The sequence below is a fragment of the Penaeus vannamei genome, chromosome 4 (genome assembly GCF_042767895.1).
Source record: "Penaeus vannamei isolate JL-2024 chromosome 4, ASM4276789v1, whole genome shotgun sequence".
Classification (NCBI taxonomy): Eukaryota; Metazoa; Arthropoda; class Malacostraca; order Decapoda; family Penaeidae; genus Penaeus; species Penaeus vannamei.
Window position 1 is genome coordinate 52,307,391 of NC_091552.1, and position 17,500 is coordinate 52,324,890.

General features: G+C 49.0%; 1 protein-coding gene across 8 annotated transcripts in view; it reads right to left on the bottom strand.

Annotated features, from left to right (window-relative positions):
- Positions 1-17,500, bottom strand: part of LOC113819873 (transcriptional activator Myb) — an 83,306-nt gene that overhangs the window by 24,569 nt on the left and 41,237 nt on the right. The window lies entirely within an intron of this gene.

Consider the following 17,500-nt stretch of genomic DNA (forward strand, 5'->3'; position numbering starts at 1 on the left):
GGGGGAAGAGAGGAGGGAGAGTGGGGGGAAGAAAAGGGAGGAAGAGGGGGAAGAAAAGGAAGGGAGGCAGAGGGAGAAGAAGGAAGGGAGGGAGAGGGAGAGGGAGAAGAGAGGAGGGAGAGGGGAAGAAAAGGAAGGGAGAGAGAGGGAAGAGGGGGGGAATAAAGCCAGATGCATGGGCGGGGATCTTCATGGCTGGACAGGAACGCTGAGCATGTTGGGGCATCAAAACACCCATCATCGTCTCTTTCCCGAAAATAATTAAATGAATAACGAGCACCACGTCCTAAAGTTTTCCTTCTTGTTTTAGTTTTTAAATACAAAATCAATAATCTTGAAGAGAGAGAGCGAATGAGAAAGAACGAGAAAAAACTAACGTAGTTTCTGATCAGCCGAGAATAAATGAGAGAGAGAGAGAGAGAGAGAGAGAGAGAGAGAGAGAGAGAGAGAGAGAGAGAGAGAGAGAGAGAGAGAGAGAGAGAGAGAGAGAGATGGTGAGTGAGTAAGTAAATGAGTGAGTGAGTGAGTGAGTGCGTGCGTGTGCATTCGCTCGCGAATGTGAGCGTGAGTATCCGTACGTGTACTAAGCGAGTGAAACAGAAAAAAATAAAAAAAAAGTAAAAAAACAAACCCAAAAACCAATCCCTGTCCTTTTCCGTTTCCAAACAACCCTCCCCTCCTCTCCCCCTCCCCTCCCCTCCCCATCCCATCCCCTCTCCAACCCCCACTCCCCCTACCCTCTGCCCCCCCCCCCCCCACCCCTACCCCCGGCAACCCCCCGCTCCTGACCACACGCACTCCAGACGCGGGGCAAGGCAGGCGCGCCAGGCAGCCCATGCATGACTAGAAGAATGCACTCGAACAAGGTCATCCGAGTGCGAGGAACCTACCGGCGCCGCCCCAGCAACAACTGCCCTTGAACTTCGCCAGACAGCTTACCTGAGGGAGGGAGAGAGAGAAGCGGTGGTTAGAGAAGTCTATTCACTTGATAAAAAAGAATATATAAAGGTATATAAGTACATGGTACAAGATTATAATATAATAATATCGAGGGATGTAGTACAATGTACTGTAACGCACATGGAACAGATGTAAAATATCCACAACATATATATCTCTCGTTCATTTCCTTTCTCTTTCACTCTCTCTATCTGTCTGTCTCTTTCTCTCCGTCTGTCTATCCATCTCCTCCTCTTTCTTCCTTCCTCCCCTCCCTCTCTCTCTCTCCCTTCCATCGTCATTAACCTCCTTTTTCAACCTCGTTATCAGCATGCCATCTGCCCCCCTGACACCCTCCCTCCCTCCCTCCCACCACCCTCCCCTCTCTCCCTCCCTCCCTCACCCTCCTCCCTCCCTCCCTCCCTCCCTCCCTCCCTCCCTCCTCCCTCCCCTCCCTCCCTCCCTCCTCTCCCTCTCCCCTCTCTCCCTCCCCTCTCTCCCTCCCTCCCCTCCCTCCCTCCCTGACCGATTTGGGTCCCTCCCTCACTCAACCCTGAAATAGGCAGGATGTTCGCTCCGGGAAACGCGCTGAGTAACTTTCACTTGTTGGACGAGAGAGTGGGAAGAAAAATACATGTGCTTTCCATCTCTTCCTCTTGGGCTGGGAATGGGAGAAGAAAAAAAGTAAGAAGAGGATGAGGAGGAAGAAGAGGAAGAGGATGAGGAGGAAGAAGAGGAAGAGGAGGAGGGAGAAGATAACGTGCAAGTGAGAAAAAAAGAAAGAGGTGTAAAAGGAAGGGGAGGATAAATGAGAGGGGAAAGAAAGGAAAGGCGAGAGAAAGAAAAAAAAATGGAGGGAGAGAAATAAAGTGGGGTGCGAAGTAAATGAACTACAGTAGTAAATGTGGATAGAAACAGAACCGTATAAACTACGAAGAGGAAATAGACGAAAAGAAATGTGCAAAGATAAAAAAGGAAAGAAGGAAGGCAGGAAAGAAGGAAGGTAGGAAAGAAGGAAGGTAGGAAAGAAGGAAGGTAGGAGAGAAGGAAAGAAAGAAGGAAAGAATGAATAAAGGAAGGAAAGAATGAATAAAGGAAGGAAGGAAAGAATGGATAAAGGAAGGAAGGCAAGAATGAATAAAGGAAGGCAGGAAGGAAGGAAGGAAGCAAGCCAGAGAGGAACTTCCCGAGCGGGCGCCGACGAGGACCAGCCGCCCGCAATCGCATAATTTCGACGCTTCCCCCCCACATTCACGTCCCCCGCAACCTGGCGAGCCGCAGCCGCCGTCGTGCAGTCTCCCGCGAGCGCCGTCGGCCGTGGGAACCTGCGGGGCGGCGCGACTCGACCCGCTGCGGCTCGTGCGGTGAGGCTGCGGCGGCGGGATGACACGCTCCGCTCGCCACGGACAGGAAGGACGCCGGGAGCCGCCTCCTTCCTCCTCGTCGGGGATCCCGGCGGCCTCTTTCCCTCTCTCTTCCTTCCTTTCCTTTCTTCCTTCCTACCTTCTCCGTCCTCCTATCCCTATTTCCTTCCCTCTCTATTTCTTCCTTCCTTCCTACCCACTCCGCCCCTCCGTCCTCCTATTCCCTCTTTCCCTCCTTCTACTTCCTTCCTTCCTTCATTCCCGTCCCTTAGCCCACCGTCCACTTATCCCTCTCTCTCCTCCCTCCCTCCCTCCTCCCCCCTCTCCCCCCTCCCTCTGCACCTGCACAAGTGTCCAGGACGCGCAAAAACGAGGGCGGGATGCGGACCAGGCCTTGTTCCAGAACCGGCCCGGCGACACATTGTTCCATTCCCCAACCATTTCCAACCAATCAACCCAATGCGGTTGAATCAACCCCATTCGACTCTCATCCCCTGCCACGACTGGTGACATGGGGGTCGGGGGGATGGGAAATGCTGGGAGGGGGAGAGAGAGGGAGAAAAGGGAGAAAGAAGGGAGAAGGGGAAACCGGGAGGGAATATCGCCAATAGGGTGGGTCTGCGCTCCCAGCCCCGCGTCGGAACGGAAGTGAGGGATGAACCGCCGGAAGTTCCTCGTGAGGGGAGGACCGCGCCCCATACTCTCCCCCTTCTCCTCTCCCCCCCTTCTCCCACCCTTACTCCCACTCCCCTCCCTTCTCCTCCCCCTCCCCCCTCCCACCCGTACGCCCAAACGCCCGCACATGTGCCCGGACCTGTCAGTCTCCCAAATTGAACAATGAATTACTAATACACTGCGAAATGTCGATGCTTTTTGGTATTTTTTTTCTCAACAGGACACGGAGCTTGAGAATAAACTTAACAAACACAGACGGACATAAAAACAAACAAACAGATCGCACAAAACAAGAAGAAAAACCCTTAAACAAACAAACAAGCAAACAATAAATATACTAAACAAAAGCAATCACCTAAAGCAAAATCTATCAAATCTACAACAGACAGACAGACAGACACGCACAGCCATCCACAAGAGTTTCCAGAGCACAGTCCTACATCCTGCCTATTGCCCCTCCCCTTCCCCCTCCCCATCCTCCCCTTCCCCCTTACCCTTCTCCCCACCCCCTTCCTCCCTTCCCCCTCCCCCTCCCCCCACCCCCTTCCCCTGCATCGCACCCACGATCGCTTCCTCCCGGTCCCTGCCTCGGCCCAGCACGAGCCCTCTCATTATTTTCCACTTCCTTACATTCGTCCTCCTCTCCTGTCTCGATTTCCCCCTCCCCCTTTCCCCTATTCCAATTTTTCCCCTATTCTGTTTACGTTATCTCTCCTCCCTCGTTTCGCTTTTCCTCCTCTCCCCTTTGTTGATATTCCGTATTTTCTTTTATCTGTCTTCGTTCTCTCTTTTCTCGTCTCATTTCCCCTCCTCTTTCTCCTTTTCCATTTTTTTTTAATTCTCTACATTTCCTTCTTTCTATGCATTGACGTCTACACCATACTCTTGTCCCCCTCCCCCACGTACACCCAAAGATAAGAGAGAAACCAATTACACCTTGCAGATACCCCCTCCCCCCCCCCCCAAAAAAAAAGTAGAAACAAAGAAAAAAAGAAGGAAAGAAAGAAGGAAAGACAAAGAAAGAAAGAAAAAAAGAATGAATGAAAGAAAAATAGAAAGAAAAAAAAAACGATACCACCTCACTTCACACCTTTCCCTCTCTTCCCCCTCTCCCCCCCCCCCCCCCACGTCGCCATGAGGTCGAGGGTGAGATATTTGACAAAGGGAGGGTGGGGTCGGGTGGGGCACAGGTCGGGAAGAGGGCGGGGTACCGGGGTGACGCCCATCTTCCATCTCTCAGCCTTGTTTATCGCTCGCTCGCTTTCTCTTTTTCTTTTTTCTCCCATGCCTCTTCTCGGTGTCTGCGTATTTATTTGTATTTTTGTAATCCATCAAAAAAATATACACAGTGAAAACGTTTTTTTTTTTTTTATCACTCTTTCAAGCACTCACTCACTCTTTTTCATTTTCTGTCTGTCTCTCTTTCTCTCGCTCTCTCTCCCTCCCTCATTCTTTCTCCTTTTCCGGACTGACCTCATCCCAAGCCTCGCATCCTCACACGAAACACCTGTCATCTCCGGTCCCCAGACGAACCGGAAGGAAACACGAAATTAACTTCATTACGCAAACAAATATTCTGCATTCTCTCTGTGAACATCTCCCCCCCCCCCCCCCCTCTCTCTCTCTCTCTCTCTCTCTCTCTCTCTCTCTCTCTCTCTCTCTCTCTCTCTCTCTCTCTCTCTCTCTCTCTCTCTCTCTCTCTCTCTCTCCCGATTCTTGCTTCCTCCTCCCATTCTCTTCTTTTGCTTTCCCTTTTCTTTCCTCTCCTGCGACCCTCTTTTTCTTCCTTTTTGCTTTACTCTTCCATTTACTTCCTCTATCCCCTTCTTTACTGCCCATTTTTCTCTCGATTTTCCCTTCCCTTTTCCTCTCTTCGTCCCCATCCCAATCTCATCCTTACTTCTTTTTCCTATGCCATCCTTTCTTCCCGTTTACTTTCCCTCAATTCCTTTACTCCTTCAGTTTTCATCTCTTTTCTTTTTTTCCTTCTCTTTCTTTCTTTCTTTCTCTCTTCCCTTCCTTCCTTCCTTCCCTCCTCCTTCCTTCCTTTCTTCCCCTTCCCTCTTTTTCCCTTCCTTCCTTCCTTCCCTCCTCCTCTCTCTCCTTCCTTCCCTCCTCCTTTCTTCCTTCCTTCCCTCCTCCTCTCTCTCCTTCCTTCTTTCTCCCTTCCTTCCTCCCTTCCTTCCTTTCCTTCTCCCTTCCTCCCAATCCCCTAGAAGTGCCACCGGCCTGGTCAGTGACACACAACACCTGGCACTCTAGCTCTTAAGTGCCACCAGAGACCCGAGGTAGGGAAGGGAAACGAGGTGGAAAGACCGGAGTGGAAAAAAAGGACATAAAAAACGAAGAGGGAAATAACAGAAAGATTAGAAAAAAAGAACGAAGGAAGGAAATAACAGAAAGATTAGAAAAAAAAACGAAGGAAGGAAATAACAGAAAGATTAGAAAAAAAGAACGAAGGAAGGAAATAACAGGAAGATTAGAAAAAAACGAAGGAAGGAAATAACAGAAAAATTAGAAAAAAAGAACGAAGGAAGGAAATAACAGAAAGATTAGAAAAAAAGAACGAAGGAAGGAAATAACAGAAAGATTAGAAAAGAACGAAGGAAGGAAATAACAAAGATTAGAAAACAAGAACGAAGGAAGGAAATAACAGAAAGTTTAGGAAAAAAATGTAGGAATGAAATAACAAACTGGAGAAAATAAGAAAGGAAATAATAAAAATTGGAGGGAAAAAACGAAGGAAATGGCAGATATTGAAGGAAAACGAATATAGAAATAATGGAAAAAAAATAACCACGCTAAAGCATATACACGAACTAAAATAAAATAAATAGAAAATATCAATAGTGAGAAATCGGAAAGAAAAGAACACAATAAGAAAATAAAGGGAAAAAACTAGGAAAAAAATGGCGAGTCCACAAAACCACTCAATCTATGGAGGCAAACAGTGAAAAACCACAAAATCCGTGTCAGTGGGTGAGTGTGGCCGCATGTGCGCGTGTACGTACGTATGCATGTATGTATGTACGTATGCATGTATGTATATACGCATGCATATACGTATATATGTATTATGTATGCATGTATGTGTATATATGCACGTATGTATGCACTTATGCATGTACGTATGTATATTCGCATGTATGTAAGCGACTGAGAGAAATAAAAATGTAGATAAAAACAGGAACAGATGAAAAAGGGAAATGGAAGGCGAAAGGGAGCGTCCCTCTTCCTCTCCCTCCCTCCCCCTCCCCCTCCCCCCTCTCCCGCCGACCACTACAGCTGTTGTGACATTCCTACACTCGAGCGCTTGAGTGAAGACTTGACATGCCCTTCGTCCTCCCCTTCCCTCCTCCTCCCTCCCTTCTCCCTTCCCTCTCCTCCTCCCTCCTCCTCTCTCCCTTCCCTCTTATCCTCTCTCCCTCCAATCTCCCTTCCCTTCCCTTATTCTCTTCCTCCCTTCCCTTCCCTTCCTCTCCTCCTCCCTTCCCTTCCCTCTCTCCTCCACTCCTCCCTTCTCATCCTCCCTCCCTTCCCTCTCTCTTCCCCTCCTCCCTCCCTTCCCTCCCACCACCTACCCCCCTCCTCTCCTCCTCCAGGGACACTCAAGTGCTACTCTAATGGTGGACGGTCGTCATTAGCACTCTCAAAAGGGAGGGCACGGGGTATAGGGGGTCAGGGGATGGGAGGGCACAGCAGGGGAAGAGAGGGGGAAAAAAATATTAGCAAAATAATAAAGGAAAAATGGGGCCAGAGGCGAGGGGAAAGGGGACGGAGCAACAAAATGAAAATTGAACAGAGAAAATTGAAAAAGAAAATCATTAGGGGACCTTTTCCTCTCTAAAAGTATGTAAAATCATACCCTATTACACTAATGCCAAAATCCTGCGAAACAACAACGAAAATAAAAGAAACATACAAACAGACCATTCAAAAAATAAAATAAAACGGATATCGCCTAAATTAATAACCCAAAATAAAATAAATAATAAAATAAAAAAGCCCCTCCTTTAAACAACAACTTAGAAAACAAAAACAAATGAAAACAAAAGAGAAAAATCAAGTTTCTCGTTCAACCAACCAGGATTTACGAAGACTAGCCCCCTTAAAATTCCTATATATATACACGGTACGTTTTCACCATCTGGCGCGCCGCATGGTGGTAAGTGGGACCATCTGGGAGGTGGGGGAAGGGGGGGGGTTGGACGGAGGGTTGGAAAGGGAGGGAGGGAAGGAGGCGTGACGATGGATAAGGGGGAAGAGAAGAAAAGAAAGAGGGAACGGGGAAAAGAAAGAGAAACGAGATAGAAGTAAACGATCCACATAAAAAATAAATGTATATATAAATAGGAGGACAATTCGTTCAAAAAGGATAATAAAAATAATAATAATAATAATAATAATAATAATAACAATAATAATAAAAAACAATATTATCATTATCATCATCAATAATAATAATAACAAAGCAACAATATTATTATTATCATCATTAATAATAATAATAATATTAATAATAATAATAATAAATAGCAGGCAGCCCAAACACTGACCCTGCAGGATGCCAGCCTCCCCGCGCGGGATTCCCTCAGGATAGGGGCGGGTGCCAAGGGTGCCAGAAACAGACACAAGGAGAAAGATTAGAATGGTGAAACAAGGAAGTGCAAAACAATTACATGTAATGAAAAGAGATGGAAATAGAACGAAGGAAAGATGGAAGGAAGGAAGGAGCGGAAGTAAAGGAAATTATTGGAAGAACGAAGGAAATAGATAACTGGATAAACAAAAGAAAGAAGGAAATAATGAAGACTGAAAAGATAAGAAAGGAGGAAACGTGAGGACCAAGAAAAGGGAAGAGAGAACCATAGAAGAAGAATGACAACAGAGAAAATAAAGACGATGTACCGATACAAGAGAAACGAGGTATAGTGATGAAAGGGGAGGAAGGCAAGAGAGAAAAGTGAAAAAAGGGTAAAGAAGCCGAAGAACAGGAAGAGGAAGGCGGAGGGAGGGAGAGACGCACCACGTGGACGATTCCCATCAAGATAAAAACCGGAAAGGGAAGAGAAAGAGGGGGAGAGAAAGAATGAAAAAGGGAGAAGTAGGAGAACATGATGGTAATGGAAGAGGAGAGTGGGGAGGAGTAGGCTGAAGAGGAGGAAGAGAAGAGAAGAAGAGAGAGAGAGAGAGAGAGAGAGAGAGAGAGAGAGAGAGAGAGAGAGAGAGAGAGAGAGAGAGAGAGAGAGAGAGAGAGAGAGAGAGAGAGGCGTAGGGAAACTTCATGACGATGATGGAAGGGGAGAAAAATGAAGAGTATGAAGAGGAAGAAGAGAAGGAAGGGGAAGAAAGGGAAGTAAAAGGGGAGATCGCGGGATACACAAACACACGCAACACACGTACGCGGCGAGGGGAAAGGGGCTCCCGGGGATTCCTCGTGAAATAGGAGAAGGAGGGGAAGGAGGGAAATGGCGGAGGAAGGAAGGGGGAGGAGGGAGGAAGGGGAGCAAGGGAAGAGAGCGGGAAGGAAGAAAGAAAGGGAGGAAGGGTGGGCGGCGGGGAGGAAGAGAGAGAGATGGAGAGGGAGGATGGGTAGGAAGGGAAGAGAGCGGGAAGGAAGAAAGAAAGGGAGGGAGGGAGGGAGGAAGGAAGGCAAGATGGGGAAGGAGGAAGGAGCAAGAGAGGAAGAGAGAAAGGGAGGGAAGGGAGGAAGCAAAACAAAAGAGGACAGGAAGAGAAGCGGGAAGGAAGAGAGAGAGAGAGAGAGAGAGAGAGGGCGGGAAAGGTGGGAGGAAGAGGAAGAGGGAGGGCGGGAAAGATGAATAGGGACAGAGGAAGCGCAAAGAAAAAAGGCCCAAAGGGAGGGAGAAACGGAGTGAGATGAGAGAGATAAATTCAACAGTTGTTTTTTAACGTTTGAGAAAAGCGAGAGACAGAGAGAGAGAGAGAGAGAGAGAGAGAGAGAGAGAGAGAGAGAGAGAGAGAGAGAGAGAGAGAGAGAGAGAGAGAGAGAGAGAGAGAGAGAGAGAGAGACGTAGTATAACAAGAAGGAAAACGAGGAGAAAAAGAAAAAAAAAAACTAGCAAATGGGAGAAAGCAAAGTGATAAGACAGAATGGATGAAAGAGAGAAAGACAGACAGACAGACAGACAGACAAGTAGCAGAGAGGTTGGGTATAAGGCGAAAGAGATTTTTCCGACACACCAAACGCATAAACTGCCCCAGAGAAATCCAGACGAGGCCCCGAAACGAAAAGACCCGAGAAAACACGAGTCGGGCCGCAGCGGGACGCGAATCCCAGACACCACGCCGTCCCTCCCTCTCCCTACCTCCCCCCGCCCCCCTTCTCCATCTCCGGATGCCCCCCTCCCTCTCCCTTCTTTCCTTCCTTCCTCTCAATTTCCCTCTCCCTGTTTTCCCCCTCTTTTTCCTTCTCCCTCTCCTCCTCTTTCCCTACTTCTCCCTCTCCCTCTTACTACCTTCTCCCCCTTTTCTCCCTCTCCCTCCTTCCTCTCCTCCTCTCCCTCTCCCTACTTCCTCTCCCTACCTTCCCTTCTCCTACTCCCTCTCCCTACCTCCCCCCTTCTCCATCTCCGGACCCCCTCCCTCTCCCTTCTTTCCTTCCCTCTCCTTTTCCCTCTCCCTACCTTCCCCTTCTCCTACTCTCCTCCTCCCTACTTCTCCCTCTCCCTCTTCACTTTCTCCCACTCCCCCTTCCTTCCCTTCTCCCTCTCCCTCTCCCTACCTCCCCCTTTTCTCTCTCCCTACCTTCCCCATCTTTCTCCCTCTCCTTCTCCCCCTCCTAACCTTCCCTCCCTTTCTTCTCCCTCTCCTCCTCTCTACCCCTCCCCCTTTCCCTCCTCCTCCCTCTCCATCTACCCTCTCCCTCTCTCTCCCCCCCCACGAAGCCGTCCCAACCATTACCCACCGGAAACGCAGACGGAGCTTACGCGACGGCTTATCCCGGGCCGCTCGAGAGATAAGAACGGCGGGCATTAAATCGTCTTTTAAGGACGGAGGGAGGGCGGCGTCTCGGACTAACGCAAGACGGAAAAAATATATATATAAATATTGGGAAATTTCAAGTGTTTCGGACTAACGCAAGATGGAAAAAAAATCTATAAATATTGGGGAATTTCAAGTGTTTCTCAGATAATACTAAAACAAAACAAAACAAAACAAAAAGAGGACGGAAGGTTTAATATTCTTTTTAAAAAGGGCCTTGAGAGAACTAAAAAGAGACAGAGATAAGAGATAATGATTAAGAGAAAAAATAAATACATAAAACTGGGAGAGGAGAAGGGAAGGGAAGGGAAGAGGAGGAGGAGGAAGGAAAGAAAGCAAAGATGGGCCGAGGGAACAATAGATTGTTTACGGTGGCGGCGGGACCCGGCCAACCACTGCCACCTCCGCCTTCCTTATATATACTCCCACATTTTCCTTTTTTTTTCTCTCTCTCCCCAACCACCACTTTTCTTCTCCTGATAGTTCACTTTTATTTGCTTCTTTCCTTTCTCCGTTTTCACTTTTATCTTTTTTTTTCTTCCTTCTCTCCCTTTTACTCCCATCTATATTTGTTTTTTCTTCTATTATACATCTATAGGCCTATGTCAATCCCTCCTCCACCTCCTCCTTAAACATCCATTTCTACCTACTCTCCTCTTCACCCACACTTTCTCCCCTTCCTCTCCACCTATTTTTCCTCCTCCTCCCTCTCCTTCCTCTCCTTTCTCCTCATCCATCAACCCTCTCCCTCCCGCTCCACCTTTTCCTTACTCCCTCACCTGCGCTCTCTCTCTCTCTCTCTCTCTCTCTCTCTCTCTCTCTCTCTCTCTCTCTCTCTCTCTCTCTCTCTCTCTCTCTCTCTCTCTCTCTCTCTCTCTCTCTCTCACACACACACACACACACACACACACATACACACACACACACACACACACACACACACACACACACACACACACACACACATACACACACACATACACACACACATACACACACACACACACACACACACACACACACACACACACACACACACACACACACACACACACACACACACACACACACACACACACACACACACACACACACACACACACACACACACACGCACACACACACACACACACACACACACACAGCGAAATACACGCCTCATCTACCTCGCACGGCGCCGGAAGTGTCCTCCCGACCGTGAGAAAACGCCGTCAACCACTGGGCCGTCGAATATCATTTCGTCTCGGGGGGAAAGGCACGGAATATGCCACTTTTTTAATCCACTTTAATATTTCTTTTAAATGAGAGACACTAAAATGAAGAGCATAATCCAGTATGAATTGGGATCGAGGCTCAATTATTTTTTTTCCATAATTTACAAGGTGTCGCGATAAAAGTACGAGTAACTATGGAACGAAAACGTAAGAATTATAAGAACAGAATAAAAAAATAATAAGAAGAACGTACACAGACAGACACAAGTACATCCACACACATCAAGGATAAAAACAAATCAAAACAGAAAACTAAAACCTACCTATCCACCTAAACAGAAAGCCCGACAGACAGAGACAGACACACAGACACACACAAACACGTTATTTCCCCCCTCCCCCCCCGATTGCAGTGACAAAGAAGACCACTGTGGGGCCCACTCGAGGGGCGCCCGTTAACGAGGGCGTGATAAATCTCGACCTCCTCTTGTAGAACACTTCGGAGGTGGCAGCCATTACCGCCGCGCCGCCACACCTTGTGGTCACAACATACCATTACCACGAGTAAACTTTTTTATCAACAGGCATGGGGGGTGGGGGGGGGGGTGAAGGGGTGGGGGCTGGAGGGCAGGGGAAGGGGGGTTGGAGGGGCAGGGGAAGGGGAAGGGGTGGGGGTTGGAGGGGGCAGGGGGAGGTGGGGGGTTTGGAGGCAGGGGGAGGGGTGGGGGCTGGAGGGCAGGAGGGCTGGGAGAGGGGAGGAGGATGGGGTTTGGCAGGGAACATGGAGGAGAGGAGAAAGGATGGAAAGAGTGGGAGGAAAGAAGGGTTGAATAGGGGAAAGGAGAAAAGCGAGGGGAGGGAGATACAGGTAGGTATAAACAGAGAGAGAGAAAGAGAGGGAGAAAGAAAGAGAAAGAGAGAGCGAGAGAGAGAGAGAGAGAGAGAGAGAGAGAGAGAGAGAGAGAGAGAGAGACAGAGAGAGAGAGAGAGACAGAGAGAGAGAGAGAGAGAGACAGAGAGAGAGAGAGACAGACAGAGAGAGAACTGACACAGCATCCGAACAGCCAAACACCACCCGACCCCAAAGCACACACCCGCGCAAATAAACAAAAACAAGAGCGAGCGAGCGAGCGAGCGTGAGAAACCACAGCCCCCTCCCCCTCCCCAACCCCCTACCCTCCCCCACACACTACTCTGAGCGGCAACCCAGGCGATCAACGAGAGCAGTTCGAGCACCCGGGAGGCCTAAGATTGCCCCGCCACTTCGAGGGGCCTCCCAACGCGGGCGGACCCAGGGTCGGGAGGAGCTCTTAATTCTGGACACAGCCGCGCGCGCGCACAGCCTTTCCCAGGGCAAGCGGCGCTCCAGATCCGACGCACCTGAGGATAATCTTTCGCTCGCTCAATGCGCTCAACATGGCCGCGCACTCACTCAACATAGGCCTACTCAACTCCCTTAATTCATTCAACACATTCATTTCTATCAACATAGGCCTACTCAACTCTCTCAATTCATTCAACATATTCATTCATTCCCTCAATTCTATCAACATAGGCCTACTCAACTGCCTCAATTCATTCAACACATTCATTCATTCCCTCAATTCTATCAACATAGGCCTACTCAACTCCCTCAATTCATTCATTCCCTCAATTCTATCAACATAGGCCTACTCAACTCCCTCAATTCATCCATTCCCTCAATTCTATCAACATAGGCCTACTCAACTCCCTCAATTCTATCAACATAGGCCTACTCAACTCCCTCAATTCATTCAACATATTCATTCACTCCCTCAATTCTATCAACATAGGCCTACGCAACTGCCTCAATCCATTCAACACATTCATTCACTCACTCCGTTCTCCCAACATAGTCGCTCAATTCGCACAACACAGTCCCTCACTCACGTCATTCACTCAACAATAACTCACTCTTCCCCCAACATACTCAATCTCTCATTCTCTCACTCACTCAGCCTCACTCCCTCTCCTTCCGTTACGAATAACCAGTTGCTATTAAGAGGGAAAAAAACACCATAAGTCCGCCATTGAGAGGACAAGGAGCCACAAGGAGCCTTAAATATATATATAAAACCTGTCCCTCCCTTCCCTGCCTCCCTCCCTCCCTTTCTACTCCTTCCTCCTTTCCCTTTCTCCCCTCCCCTCTCCCCTTCCTTCTCCCCCACATCCCCTCCTCCCTCCCTCCCTCCCCTCTCCCCCACATCTCCTCCTCCCTCACCACCCTTCCACCCCACTCCCTCCCTCCCCTCCCCCACCTCCCTCTCCCCCCACCTTTGTGCCCCAAAGAAAATCTCGGGACCGTCTTGAGAAAGGGGGCCATTGTGGGACCTCCCGCCTCCCTCCCTGCAACGTTTAGCGCGCGCCCCGTTGCCTCGCCTTCTGCCTTATCGCGTTTATTATCTGATAACGGGTTCGATGGGGGGTTTAGGAGGAAGGAGGAAGGAGGAAGGAGGAAGGAGGAAGGAGGAAGGAGGAAGGAGGAAGGAAGAAGGAGGAAGTAGGAAGAGGAGTAGGAGGAGAAGGAAGAGAGGGAGAAAAAGAAGGAGCAGAAGGAGGGGGAGGAGGAGGAAGAATAGGGGGTGGAGTAGGAAGAATAATAGGGGTGAAGGAGTGGGAAGAAGAAAAGGAGGAAGAGGAGGAAGAGAAAGAAAAGGAGACAGAAAAAGAAGAAGAAGAGGAGGAGGAGGAGGAGAAGGAGAAGGTAAGCCTCGCCGCGGAGAGGTCTTCAAGAAACAAGTCCACGATTCGAAAAAAAGGGGAACAAAGGTAAGCTAAAAAGAAATAAAAGACAAATATAAGGACCAAGGAAGCCCATTCAGCATCCGGGGCTCCGATAGCATCTCCTCTCGCACGGATTCCAAGGATAATGACGACGATGATTCCTAATGACATCCTGCAGCCCCCCCCCCCATCACTAAGCCATACCCTCCTCTCCACCCTTATCTAAATCCTTACAAGAGGGGCAACAGCGTGGCCGAGGAAGAGAGCGAATGCCAAGGAAGAGAACCAAGGAACCACGGGCGAAAAAAAAAACAAGGACCTCGATTTAAGAACCAGGAACCACGACCCACGGGCGCAAGAACCTCGAACTCAAGAACCAGGAACCCACCAAAAATCCAAGAACGATGGAAACGGAGAACCCAAAAAACCACGTGCGAAGAACCCCGAACTAATGGGCCAAGGTCTCTCTCTCTCTCTCTCTCTCTCTTTCTATCTCTCTCTCCCTTTCTTCCCCCCTCTCTCTCTCTCTCTCTCTCTCTCTCTCTCTCTCTCTCTCTCTCTCTCTCTCTCTCTCTCTCTCTCTCTCTCTCTCTCTCCCCCCCCCCCCCTTGGCCTGTCCACTTGCACAATTCTTCGCAGTATAAACACCCATTGAGCGAGGCCCGTCGACCGTGCCTCGCTCCTTGGGATCTCCTTCGAAGGGGGTCAAGGCAAGGGGGGTGGGGGGGATAAGGGCAGGCTATGGGAGGCAGGCTGGAGAGGGGAGGGGGGGTTAAGGGAAGAAAGAGCAAAAGGAGGAGGCCAAATAGGGCGATCCTGCCTGCCTTTGACCCTCCACCTCCACCTCCATCTCCACCCCCTCCTCCACCTCCACCTCCGCCTCTACTCCATCTCCAATAAGCCTATTTCTGAGTGTTTGTTTGTATGTCTGGCGCTCTGCAATATTCTGGCTCCCGAGTGACGTAGTTTCTCTAATACTTCCTCTAATACTTTACAAACATGCAAACGTTAACATTAAGAATACATTGACTGAAAAGGTAAAAGAAGAAAAAGAAAAGAAAAGAAAAGGAAAGGGATAAAAAGAAAAGAAAAGAAAAATAGAAGAGGAAAAAGGAAAAAGGAAATTGGCAAAGGAAAAGAAAATGAAAAAAGAAAAAGGGAAAGAAAAAGAAGAAAAGTTCAGTTCAAAACACGAATCCACTTGTTGATATGGGCTATTATCCGAATCAATGCACGAGGAGTGGGCGAGGAGGAGGTGGAGGAGGAGGAGGAGGAGGGGGCGGGGTTGGAGGAAGAAGAGGAGGCGGGGGAGGAAGAGGAGGAGGAGGAGGAGGAGGAGGGGGAGGAAACAGAGGGTGATGAAGGAGACGTGGGAGACGGAGGAAGAAGAGGAAGAAGAAAGAAGGAGGAGGAGGAGGAGGAATAAGAGGGAGTAGCAGGAAGGAAGGAGGAAAGAGAGAAACGAGGAGACGGAGGTAGGAGAGAAAAAAGGAGACGAAGGCGGCCAAGGAAGAAGTGGCGGTGGAGACCGGAGAGGATGAAGGAGGAAAGGAGAAGAGGGGAGAGAAGTAGAGGGGACGAGGGGGGAGGGTCGGGGATAGTGGGGGGAGGGGGAATGAGAATGCACAATGGTCAATCTCGCTCCATCAAATCCAGGTACTCCTCTTCACGTGGAGGGGAGGGGAGGAGGGAGAGGAAAGAAGGAGGGGGGAGGGGGAGGGGGAGCAGGGCGACAGGTAGCCAGCCAGGTACAGAAAAGGCCCGAAGCGGAGATCCATTTCTCGGATGACGCTTTCTATACTCTCTCTCTCTCTCTCTCTCTCTCTCTCTCTCTCTCTCTCTCTCTCTCTCTCTTTTCTTATTGCCTCTATTTTGCACTCTCATCTACTCTCTTCGCACTCTTATCCAAGACGATGCCGAAATGAAGGAAAGAAAGAAGGAAAGAAGGCAGGAAAGAAGGGAAGGGAAGAGAGAGAGGGACAGGGAGAGGGAAAGGAGAAAGGAGAGAAGAGGGAGAGGGAGAGAAGGAGAGGAGAGGGAGAGGGGGAGAGAGAGAGAGAGAGAGAGAGAGAGAGAGAGAGAGAGAGAGAGAGAGAGAGAGAGAGAGAGAGAGAGAGAGAGAGAGAGAGAGAGAGAGAGAGAACGAGGAGGGAGAGAGAGAGAGAGAATAGAGAGAGAAAAGGAGACGAGAGAGAGAGGAAGAGAGACAACGACGACAAAGAAAGAGGATAAAGAAATAAGAGAGAATAAGAGAGAAAGAGATGAGAGAGTCGGCTCCCTACCTTCCCCCCATCCTCCACCCTTCCCCAACCCCTTGGCCCCAACCCCCCTCCCTGAACAATGGCGAGCACAACCCTCCCCCCCCATCCCCCTTATCCACAAACCAGCCAAAACCCACCCTTGCCTAACCCTGCCGAACACAACCTTACACACCCTGTCAATCCCAATCCTTTTCCAAAACTCAAGACCCCTCCCTTTTTTTTATACAGATACCCCCGTGAGCCTCAAACCCCTGCCGAGATACCCTTGTCATCCCCCCCTTACCCCTTACCCCTTACCCCTTGCCCTATCCCTCCCCCTTCCCCTGCCCTTGTCCCTGTATCTCTTTCGGGTCACACGCGATGTAACAGGATATCGATACGAATACAGTGTCAGCGTGTCCCCTTGTATGGCAGTGTATCCAAACAGGACTGGGGGGTGAGGTGGAAGGTCGAATGCGGCGTAAATAAATAAATAAACAAGTAAATAAATAAGTAAATAAATAAATAAACAAGTAAATAAATAAGTAAATAAATAAATAAACAAGGAAATAAACAAGGAAATAAACAAGTAAACAAACAAATAAACAAATAAATAAATAAGTAAACAAATCAAGAAACTAATAAATAAAATAAATGGCACGCGTTTCGTTGGCACCTTATCTCTCACCTTGATTTTTTTGTGTATCAAATTTCAGCTTTACTTCTTATCGCTATATTTGATTCTCTCCTGAACATCGACGGGAGAGAAAATAGGATTTTTATCTATTATCTATCGATCCATTATAGATATGGCTCTACACACACACTTTCTGGTATATCAGTCGAGTAAGGGAATCGACACACATTTTATCAAATATATCTGCAATAAAGTTCGTATCTCCTTCCCCTCCCTTCTTCCTATCTTCCTATCGTCCTTGCACTTCCTCCTCTTCATTTCCATATCTCTCCCCTCCACTTCCTTCCCATCTCTCCCTTCTTCCTTCTCTTCCTTCCCACCTCTCCCTCCCCTCATTTTCCCTTCCTATTTTTCCTCTACCCCCTCCTCGTCCTCCCCTTCCTTCCTACTTCCTCCTCCTCCCCCTCCCCGTCCCCCCTTCCCTCCTCCTCCTCCTTCCTCCTCCTCCTCCCTCCTCCCCCCCTCCTCCCCTCTCTCTCCTCCTCCTTCCTCCTCCTCCCCTCCCCTCCCCCTCCCCGTCCCCTCCCTCCTCCTCCTTCCAACCTCCCCTCATTCCCCACTCTCCTTCCCCTCCCCATCTCTCCCCCCCACCCCTTCCCCACCCGACACCCGATACAGCCG